The sequence below is a fragment of the Callorhinchus milii genome, unplaced genomic scaffold (genome assembly GCF_018977255.1).
Source record: "Callorhinchus milii isolate IMCB2004 unplaced genomic scaffold, IMCB_Cmil_1.0 Scaffold15, whole genome shotgun sequence".
Classification (NCBI taxonomy): Eukaryota; Metazoa; Chordata; class Chondrichthyes; order Chimaeriformes; family Callorhinchidae; genus Callorhinchus; species Callorhinchus milii.
In genome coordinates this window covers 14701406-14712094 of record NW_024704756.1, presented here as the reverse complement: position 1 = coordinate 14712094, position 10689 = coordinate 14701406, and the positions used below count along the sequence as shown (strand labels likewise).

Genomic DNA, 10689 nt, shown 5'->3' with positions numbered 1-10689 from the left:
GTGGGAAACTGTGAGTGGCGAATGTATATTAATAATAATAATAATCCTTGTATTTGATGTAGCGCTTTATCACGTCTTCTAGACATCTCAAAGCGCTTCACAGAATATACTGTTAAGTGAATTGACTGTATATTTTGTGGGCGAAACACGGCAGCCAATTGCACACAGCAGGGTAATTATTATTTTAAAGAAAACAGTATTTGCCGTGATTTTTATCTAAAGTTAGATTGCCGTCGGAAACATTTTTTAAAAAAAAACTGGGATTTCAACCCCAGAGTGTATTATGTGTGTGTGTATGTGTGTCTGGTTATCTGCTAGATTGGTCGAAAAAATGTCATTTAAAAACACAGAGATGTTAATTCTCCGTGTAATTAATTGAGAGGAAGCAGAGTGACGCGGGCGATGTGGTGAGAAAGGATTGAGTCCATCCCATTTGAAGCTGAGCGTAACTAAGATCAAATCCCTTAACTGTGCTCTCATTACTATGCCAGCAATTCCTCGACATCACATTCTTCACTCCAATTAATTCATCAAAGACAATGCCACTGGTCGATGTGAAGGTTTTGCAAATTTCATTGCAACTTGCGTTTACTTAAAATCCATATTTTTCAAACTGAACAAGCACGGAATTATGAATAAAATAAAGTTTATAGCTGCCAGTCCTTTTTTGAATCAAACAACTGAATCACTTATTGATAAAACTGACTTTGGGTATGGATGATATCATGATAAAACTTGCGGCCAGCGCTAAGTTTAGTCGGAAGACCGACTACAATTCGGAAATTTTTTTGCATGAAATGACTAGAAGGAGATTGCCTCCAAACTTCTATTTGGTGAAGTTGGGTTACCTGTCACTCAACCAGTCATCACGTCCGACGATACCATGTTTTAAGGCTCCTATCCTTGGGCTTACTTTGAACAGCTCATAGGCTCTAATCATTACATAGATTACACAGCACGGAAACACTCTGTTCGACCTAAGTAGAGTGAGCCAATGTTTATACTCCACATGAGCCCCCATCCACTGATTACACCCTTCCATAACCCTTCTATTTCCTTCTCCCGCACGTGCATACGTTCAGTAATAAGATGCTGTAGTTAAGAATCCAATGTGTGCAAACGTGTGTGTCTGTCTGTGTGTGTGTGTGTGTGTGTGTGTGGTGGGGGGGGGCGGTGTTGGGTGAGAAGGGGGCTCTTTCTGGTAACCGGAGACACTTCACAGCCTCCAATGTGAAGTCCGTTTCCATGTGAACTAAATTCGAGTGGAATTATGCTCCTTTCTTTCAAATGGATAATACATTAACAAAAAACGTTAACGTGTCCTTTATGCAGTCCAGTCTCTTCGCAAACGTCAACGTGCCTTAAAAACTGGACTTAAGAATCTCACTCGGGTGCATACAGTGCGTGAATACGTACATTGCTTGTGTGTTTGTTTCACATTCACATTAAACATCACCCCCAGGGCACCCAGCTTGTTAAAATGTTTTCCTAGCGCTCGTAAAATATTCAGATTTTATTAGAAACTTTGCCCGTCCTATTAGCAGAGAAGTCAGCCTGCTCGTAGCGCAGTGAAAACTGATCATTATAAAAAAGAAATCTACATTCGAAGCACAAAGAGTCCTGTGTGATTGGGCCCTTGTGCAATTAAGTAAAAGTAGCTGCATTAGCACGGAGATAATTGCTTCAAAGGGTAGAAAACAAACAGGAACAATTTTCAGCCGTTCACATATTAAGGTCTCTGCGCAATTACGCAATTATACAAAATGTTCTCAGCCTGTAAAGGCTGCATTGATGTTCTTTCTCTGGACAAAATGTAAAAGTCACTTCTGCATTACTAGTGCAAATATAATGGTGATTTCATCTACTGAGCGACAGCAATTTTTTTTCTATTAACATTCCTGATAACCTTTTTTTCACTCAGGAGCATCTGAAGTGTTTTGTTTGGGGGATAAAGAGCAGACTAAGAGCAAATTTGATCTTTATAGTGCTTCCCCCCCGTTTAAAGGTAATGTAAAACACAATGAGCTTATCGAAGCTTCCAATAAGGTACCTTGGCCTTGCATCACCTTAATACACGGCTAACATTGCTGCTCTCTCATCTAATCCTTGTTATACAAACATCCTCAGTAGAAGTACATGTTAGCCCATGTTACTTTAGTCCGATATTTCAACATCAACCACACCAATATTTCATGTATGTTAAATATGGGCAAATGGGTGAATAACAGCTGCGCTCGGGAGTTCAGAACTGGCACTGCAGAGCATATAGTGTAAAGTGTGGTGACTGTGTATTCTGTAAGCCAACGTGGCAGAAGCCAGCACCATCCCACAAACAGCCATGAAGTGAACCACCAATTCTATTATTCTTTTGGGGATTGTTGGCCAGGACACCAGGGAGAAGAAACTCCCTTCGTCAGCACTGCATCAGAGTGTCACTCTTGCCTGAAGTGGGGCTACAGCCCACAAACTCGACTGAGCCAGGATGTCCCATCGGTGGGTTAGTTGGTTGTGAGCGAAATCAGACCTATTTTCTTTTCCTTGCATTTTAAAGATGGCTCCTTCTCTTGGGCAAGGCAGAGTTGACCGGCACTTTGCGAGAGGAAGAGAGGGAAAATGGAAAACACAAATGTTTTTCTGATTGCAGGTTTACAAGATAGCAAAGGCTCTGATCTGCTACAGTATACCTGGAAGACTTTTAAAATGAAGAGGAAATGTAGCACCACACGCACCCATTTGCATTGATTACGCCACCTATTAGTGCAAAACAATACACTCGCCACTTTAAGCCACAATGAATCGCAGGTACCACTGTTTTTCTTTTAATGTGATTGCAACCAATTATCCCATTGCGCAGCTGCAGACGTTTCGCTCAAGTACCGTTGAATATATCCTCGTCTTAAATTACAATGCTCGGAGATGAAATCATCAATGTCAAGTATTCCGCAGCCTTATTTAATGTTCAAGGAGCGGGACAGGAGCTTCACAATGGAGCTTGCATTCAGAGCCTGATGATATGGTGCGGAATACAATTCGATGGCCCTGACAATTGCCAGGATATGTTCCAACTAAGCTAATTAACTGGGTTTAATTGCTTGAGATATTGCATCACTTAGACAGCCGAGTGCACAGCAGAGCTAGCGTCAAAGCATACCGATCACCAGCCTCCCTGTCTCCCGCTGCACCCCCCACCCCAAAACACCCGAATAAACATAGGATCTCACCAAACAGGAGGAAAGGGGAAGAGGATCAATTCTCTAACGTTAAAAATTCAGCGCGGCAGATTGACTTCATAGGACAATCAGTAACTTAATAATAATAATAATAATAATCCTTGCATTTGATATAGCGCTTTTCACGTCCCAAAGCGCTTCACAGAACACACTGTAAAGTGAATTGACTGTGTATTTGTGGGCGAACGCGGCAGCCAATTGCGCACAGCAATGTCCCACAAACAGTCGTAGATTGAAAATGACCAATTTATTATTGTTTTGGGTTTTTTTTGGAGGGATTATTATTAGGCTCTGTGTGGAGTAAGGAAACTTGCCCAAGGTTTCGCCCTCTGCCTGGAATTGAACTCAGGTCTCTCGCTTGCAAAGCGAGTGCTCTAACCACTGAGCTACAGGACTCCACAAACTTGCGCTGAAACGGAGCCTTTCACGTAAAATGTACGTCCCAGAATGCTAACTGTGCAATGCAAAATATATCAAGCAAAAACCCTCCTAATAATGTTGCCTTTAATCTGCCATTGTGCGCTTCATTCCTTTCCAGAAATGTTCCCCTACTTCACCTCCACTCCCAGATGGAGAGGGGAACAAGGCAGAGGGAGGGAGCTCCAGAGTTTAGAGGTGCAGGCGGTAAGAGTTTTAGGGGTGTGTTGTGTACAAATACATTAAACTGCACAAATTATGCCCATCAGTCCTATACTGTAACTGGATTCAGTCAGATTCTGCTGTTTCGGTTGTCAGCCTATTACCGAGCAACCTTTATTATTACAAATCTCCCATTATAATGAACATTAGCTCCTTCACAGTTATTGTAAACATTCATAATCATAATTACTCTTGTAAATGGTATACATCAAACACTTGAGGCAGTTTCGATGAGGCCATTACTGCAACTGAACTGCCTGAGAGAAGGAGCCTGTGAGCTTAAACCCGTATCCTCCCACTCTATTGGCACCGTGCCTTCATAAGCCAATGTTACCAACTTGCATCTCCTCAACAAATCCAATCGCAGCAAATTTACACGTTCACAAGGCAATGATGGTGAGGACAGATATTATCAAAACATTTAGGTTTAGCAGCCTGCTGCTCTTACTCGAACCAAGAGGATGGAACTCATGCACAAAACAAACAATTATCTGGTGATATTTTAACCCAATAATCCCATTGCAGGTGCATGTATAATTGCTGTGCGCAATTGGCTGCCGCGTTTCACCCACAAAATACACAGTCCCTCCACTTTACAGTATATTCTGTGGAGCGCTTTGAGGCGTCTCAATGATGTGATGAGGCGCTGTATCAAATGCAAGGATTATTATTGTTATTATTATTATATAGAAGGATCAACTGATCTCCACAAAGACGACGCAGAAAAACAGTCACTGTAAAAATCATAGTGGTTACATTACAGTGTTCAGCGTGTCAAGTCCATACTGCTGTTGGCTCCTACACTGGAGCAATCCACTCTCATGCAATTTACATTTGTTGTAGAATAAACCATATTATACCCTATTTTCTTTGTCATTTCATCACGCCTTATGCAATGCTCTGATGCCTGAAATCATTTCACTGTTGGCTCACTTAATGAAAATTAAAGCACGGCACACTGCAAAATGTCACTTTGGAAGTTCCAGATAAAGGACAAATTTAAATGCAAATGTCATTAATTAAAATCAAATTAAAAAAAATAAAGAAAATAATCAATTCTAAACGATTGAATCAGAATACCTGGAAGTATCTACTCCCTGGACGGAACATCACGATAAGATTGAAGTCAGCTTGGTATTCAGCCACGACTATAGAATTCTTAAAGCAATTTCCATCCAGAAATTTCCAAGACCAAATTTATGATTGAGTTGACAATTACACCCTCGGAGAAGGTTTCTATTATTTCCTATGGAAGGAAAGAATAAGATTAGACCTGTAGTTCTCTGAACACAATTTTTTTTTTTGCCCAGTTTAAACCCCATTCCTGTCACATATTTTACAACATTGCATGTTGTAAAGCGGTATTTGGTTTCCATTTACATTGAGTTCGTTACTGCACTCGGCAGGTACTCGAGAAAAGTTTGTGGCGTTGGACAACAGAGTGAGTTTTATTTCTCATCCCTTAACCACCGAACGCACTCCTCCCAAATCTGTGAGCGGTGAGAGTCACTCTCCTAAGGGACTGCCTTCAGTTTCAAGCCGCCAAAGGGGAAGAAGGCTGGTGCGAGACTCCAGTTACAGGCAAACTTGATAATGAATACTTTGAGCAGGTTGTAGCAGGGTGGAACTCATCTGTAGCAGTCAGAGAAGAAAATTGCTGATAGATTTTCCAGTGATCTGGGGCTATCAGGTTGTGTTTCAAGTGCTTTGGGACGTCTTCTTGATGTGAAAAGTGCTATACAAGTGTAAACTGAATTGTATTAAACTAGTCATCTCATACACTGATTAAGTAAATACATTTCAATGCTGAGTTAATTCTGTTGAATATGACGTGCATAGTATTTTTTGAACCCGTATCAGTGACAGTTGATTGAATCCTCTCGACAATGTTGGTTACTGGCAACCAGGGCAAATCCATTTTGATGGCTTCAAAACTATGGACGTAACAACTCCATAAGGTCAAAAACATCCGTCACTGCTTGTGGAGAAAGCCCTGGCAGGAGACGATGAGCATTCAGACTGTCTCTGAATTTTAAGCAATCCATTCCAGACTGTAACTGGTCACCAGGAAGGGTGACTGAGGCCAAGACATTGGGCTCATTTAAAAACAGCAGCTTGATGGGAACGGTGGGTGTTCTGGAAAGATGAGATCAGATGAACCCAAGGACTTTCTTCATCCAAAACCCATCTTATGATTTCAGCAACATCTGTCTATTGGCTTCCAGGTTGGAAGTTCCTTAGAAACCATGAACATCTCACAAGATCACAAGATCGATTCGGATGAAAAAAAAAGGACCTTTGGCCCATTTGATCTCACTCTTATAGAACACCTGGCCTACTGTCCATAGCATCAAGGTGTTTGACCTGTTGACTTTCAGCATGGCATCCAGAGTGGTCGTGCCTTGAAAGAATGACGAGGAATGAGATCTGGGTGGAATAAAACAAGGCAAGTGGACACTCTGTGTAAGAGTGAGGTATCAGCTGGGACAACACCAGCCAAAACACCTTTGTTCGAAGGTACCTCTGCATAACATCGGCTTTGTCGGATTTATTTCGATCAACCTCATTCAGACGGACCTTTTGCTTTCAAAAAAAATACATGTACCGTATTATAAATTGTACAGTATTTTCGCCAATTCATCCCGGTGAGACACAAGCTGAAAAGTTTAACATTAAATCATATTGTGTTCCGCCGGATCAATGTTACAATTCAGCCCATCTATTTTGGGTGTAGTTTGAGCAGTCAGTTTTTTTCAGGATGTGCTGCTTGGCACCAGGGCACATGCTTACTCTGCAAAATCACTTTAGAGCATACCTCAGCACTAATGTTCTTCATGATACTTAAAGCAGTTGTAATAAAGGGAGATACGCTCATTCAAATCTGTGTCAGCTTGACTCAATTGACAGCACTCTTGCCATTGACTCAATTGACAGCACTCTTGCCATTGAGTCAGAAGGTTGTGGGTTCAAGACCCGCTTTGGGTCTTTGAGCTCTACCAAACTGACACCCGCGATGCACACGTGATGCAGTGCTGGGGGCGGTGGGGCACTGCATTGTCAGAGGTGTCGTTTTTCAGGTGAGACGTTAACCCGGATCCCATCTACTGTTTGAGTGGATGTCGGAGATGCTGTGAGCCACTTTGTTTGGAACCTTTACTCTGGTGACATCTTGAAGGCAGCAAGTTGTCCTCAAGTCTCTTCACCAGCTGTAGAAGATTTGACTTAATGAACTGGCGGACTCCTTCACTGGGCTCATTGAAGACAAGCCACAATAAACAAACCATTTCAACTCAAGTGCAAGCTCTTATGCACTAAAGGTAAATCGTGCAAATGGAATTCTATACAGTAAAATAGAACCAATGGGAGGTTGGGGGGGTGGAGGGCTGGGCCCATTGCTCGATCTGTAGTTTGCTAGCGTTAGAAACTTAAGACAATTCCATCGCTCCCAAACGGATTGACCAGGTTCCCGCGAGAGAGTGTATCTTTTTCTGGCATCACCCCGTGGGTTATGCATTGGGAACGTGCCACGGAAAAAGCAAATTGCATCAGCGACGGCAATTCAAGTAACGAGAGACGGCAAGAATCTTTTTCCGGCAAATTTTGCACAAAAGTCACGAGGAGTTCAATGTTTCGTGCTTCGGTTTCTATTAAAACTAAGATTAAGACTGAGTTGAAGCCACAGTTGAGCCTATTCATTGCAGTATTCTGATCTCCTTATTATTGCTTTCTGAGTACTATATTTATCTTGTGTGAAGTTTAGCTGTCATAATGATGGCAGGGCACATTGTAGAGTTTACAGTCTCTGTATCTCGCTTACTGTCTCTCGCCAATGCGCGCTGGCTATCAGGCTTAAAATATGATCTTGGGTTATAGAAATGACAAGAATATTCACAAGGGATGAATATTTGAATAATTGCGGCTGAAAAATTGCACTTTTCCTTCATTAGATGATTTATCTGTATTCCCTTTATCAAAGGACGGAATGTGAAAGTCTAATAAATGTGACAGAGGACAAAAGCCTTCACTGTGGCATCAGGCGTCGATTTCTACAGCGACATTATTCAGAGGGCTCATTCCATTCCCCTTTAATATTGATGGAGTACATAAGATGAATAAGGAAAGACCAGTCTGTCAAGATAATTCTTGGAGAGGCAGTTCTCGGCTTCAATAATGCAGCCATTGATTAATCTTTCCTTATCCCGTTTTCCGCTACTGTTTCCGAAACTCTGCCACCTGCATCCTCACTCAGGCTGAACTCCACATGCCCATCACCCCTGGCTCACCATTCTCTTCTGGCTCCCAACAGGTCAACTTCAAGGCCTCACCCTCACCAATAATTCCCTGACATTCCTTATCTGTCTGATCTCCTCCTACTCTCCTTCCGCATACTGACCAGGACCAAACTCCGTATTCCCATCTCATCGGTTCTGGCCCAGGCTCCACATCACCGAACCGATCGACTTCGAGATCCTCACTCTTGTGTTGAAATCCATTCACTCCCTGGCACCTCCCGACCGCCTCACTCCTCAATCCACCACCCGGCGCCTCCGCTCAACTGGCACCAGCCTCCTGCTCGTCCCTCGCATCCTCCGCCGAACTGTCGGAGGTCGCGCTTTCTGCCAATATGCCCCGAAACTCTGGAACACTCTCCCTCAATTCCTCCACTTTGCCCCCTCACTCGCCTTTTTCAAGTCCTGCCTGAAAATCTTCCTCTTTGACCATCCTTACGGCCACCTCCCCCCCACCCCCCCCGGCTCGGAGTAAGGCTCCGCCATTGTTAAGCGCTCTGAGATGCTAACCTGCGTGGAGGGAACTTTATAGGTGCAAGTTGTTGTTGTTGTAACCTATTCTGTCTGCCTGCTCAGCTACCTCGAGTTCGGTGCATGTTCTCCGCCCTCACTGCACCACCATTGGAGGCCAAGCCTGCAGTTTCTACCTCCGCCAACCTCTGCAACTTCCTTTCTCTACCACTCAGTCTTTGCCCCTTTCTTTCAGTCTAAATATAACAATAATAAATAATAACAATCCTTGCATTTGATACAGCACCTTATCACATCTTCGAGACGTCTCACAGCGCTTCACAGAAGTTTAAATGTCAAACTCTCATCTGAAGGATTGCACATCCAACAATTCAGCGCAGCCCTGACAGGTTAGACCGTGTGAGTTCCAAGTCCCAACGTGAGGCTTGAACCCACGAAATTCTAATTAAGTGGCGAGAGCCCTACATTGAGCCAGCCTACAACCTACATCGGTTTGGGGGGGGGGGGGGGGGTTTGGGGGGCAATTGGTATCTTGCAATCATCCGAGGCACTATTTTTTTTTTGCTGCTTGAATATTTTCAATGGCGAATTGCGAGGGGAATAATCGCAGCTCCCGAAATGCCGTTGCTATAACTCAGCAATCTATATCCTCCTCTTACGCTTTAAAGCATTTTTAATAACCTTCCTTGGGGCCATCGTTTCACAGAGCTGCTTCACCTCACTTTCCGAAGTTGAGTGCTGTGGTACACACTAATTACTGCATATATATATATATAAAAAATAATCCAAGACCCTCCTTTTCCTGAGGCATGATTTATTTTGTTTCAAATTGATGTCCGTCACCCAGAGAACAAACACAGGGAGCTGCTGGCAAAGTCCTGGAAAACCTGAGCCTTTTGTCACGGAAATATTCAACAATCAATCACGTCGTGTTTACGGGATGCATAATGAAGGCTCTCAACATTTGTGCTTACTTCAGCAGCGCGTATACTAAAATTGGAACGGTACAGAGAAGATTAGCAATGGGCCCAGTGCAAGGATTGATACACAAATTCCTATGTTTGTGCGTCAGCCTGGCTCAGATGGTTGGAATCACGTAGTCCAAGCTGACACTCCAAAACGACGCTGGGAGTGTGTTGCGTTGTCGGAGGTGCCGTCCTTTGGATGAGACATTAAACCGAGGTCCCGTCTGCCTGTTCAGGTGGAGGTTAAAGATCCCATGGCGCTGCTCGAAAAGAGAAGGGAGTTTCTCTCTTCCGCTGTCCTGACCAACAAATCGCCAAATCAAATTGGCCAATCACTCCATGACTGTTCGTGGGGCATTGCTGTGCGCCAACTGGCTGTTAAGTTTCCCAGGAAACTGGGACAAAGAAACTCTTTCTCTTTTTTTTTTGAATCGTGCCGCAGGATCTTTAATTTAGTGTCTTATCTGATGGACGGCACCTCCAACAATGCAGCGTTCCCCCAGCAGCGCATTGAAGTGTCATCTTAGACTATGTGAGGTCGAAGTCCCAAAGTGGGGCTTGATCCCACAACCTGCTGATTCAGAGGCCAGAGCGCTATTGACTGAGCCAGACTGACACAAGATACACGCAAAATGCCTTATTTAGTACCGCCTCGTGAGAATAACGGCAACAGTTTTGGCCGCGTTGCAGTACGAATGATGAATTTGAGTGTGTGACTTCCCCAACACCCCAAATGAAAAGCAAAGTTGGCAACTCTTCTCTAACACCCTCACATGCTGCTTGGCGGTGCATAAAATTGGATTTTGTTTTGGTCTTATTAATCTAATAAGCCCAATTTTAGGAGCTTTTTTTTTTAAACCGTAAACTTAATTAAAAGGTGGGAACGATGAGATTACGCCTTCATTTATTTTTTTGCAACAGGAAATGCATCCATTTTTGCTCCTCTCCTGACTTACAGCTGCTGTGTATTTATAATTATTAGGTTTGAACGAGAATGTTAATATCCACAGCAAATGTTCAGGACAGCGAATCTGAATGTGACATTTTAAATATAAGCTCACTGATATTCAAGCTGTGCAGTCCTTCATAATATTA

At 43.1% G+C, this 10689-nt stretch overlaps 1 pseudogene; it reads left to right on the top strand.

Moving 5' to 3' along the window:
- Positions 1 to 9595: 9595 nt before the first annotated feature.
- On the top strand, positions 9596 to 9694 carry LOC121850223 (annotated as a pseudogene).
- Positions 9695 to 10689: the final 995 nt, after the last annotated feature.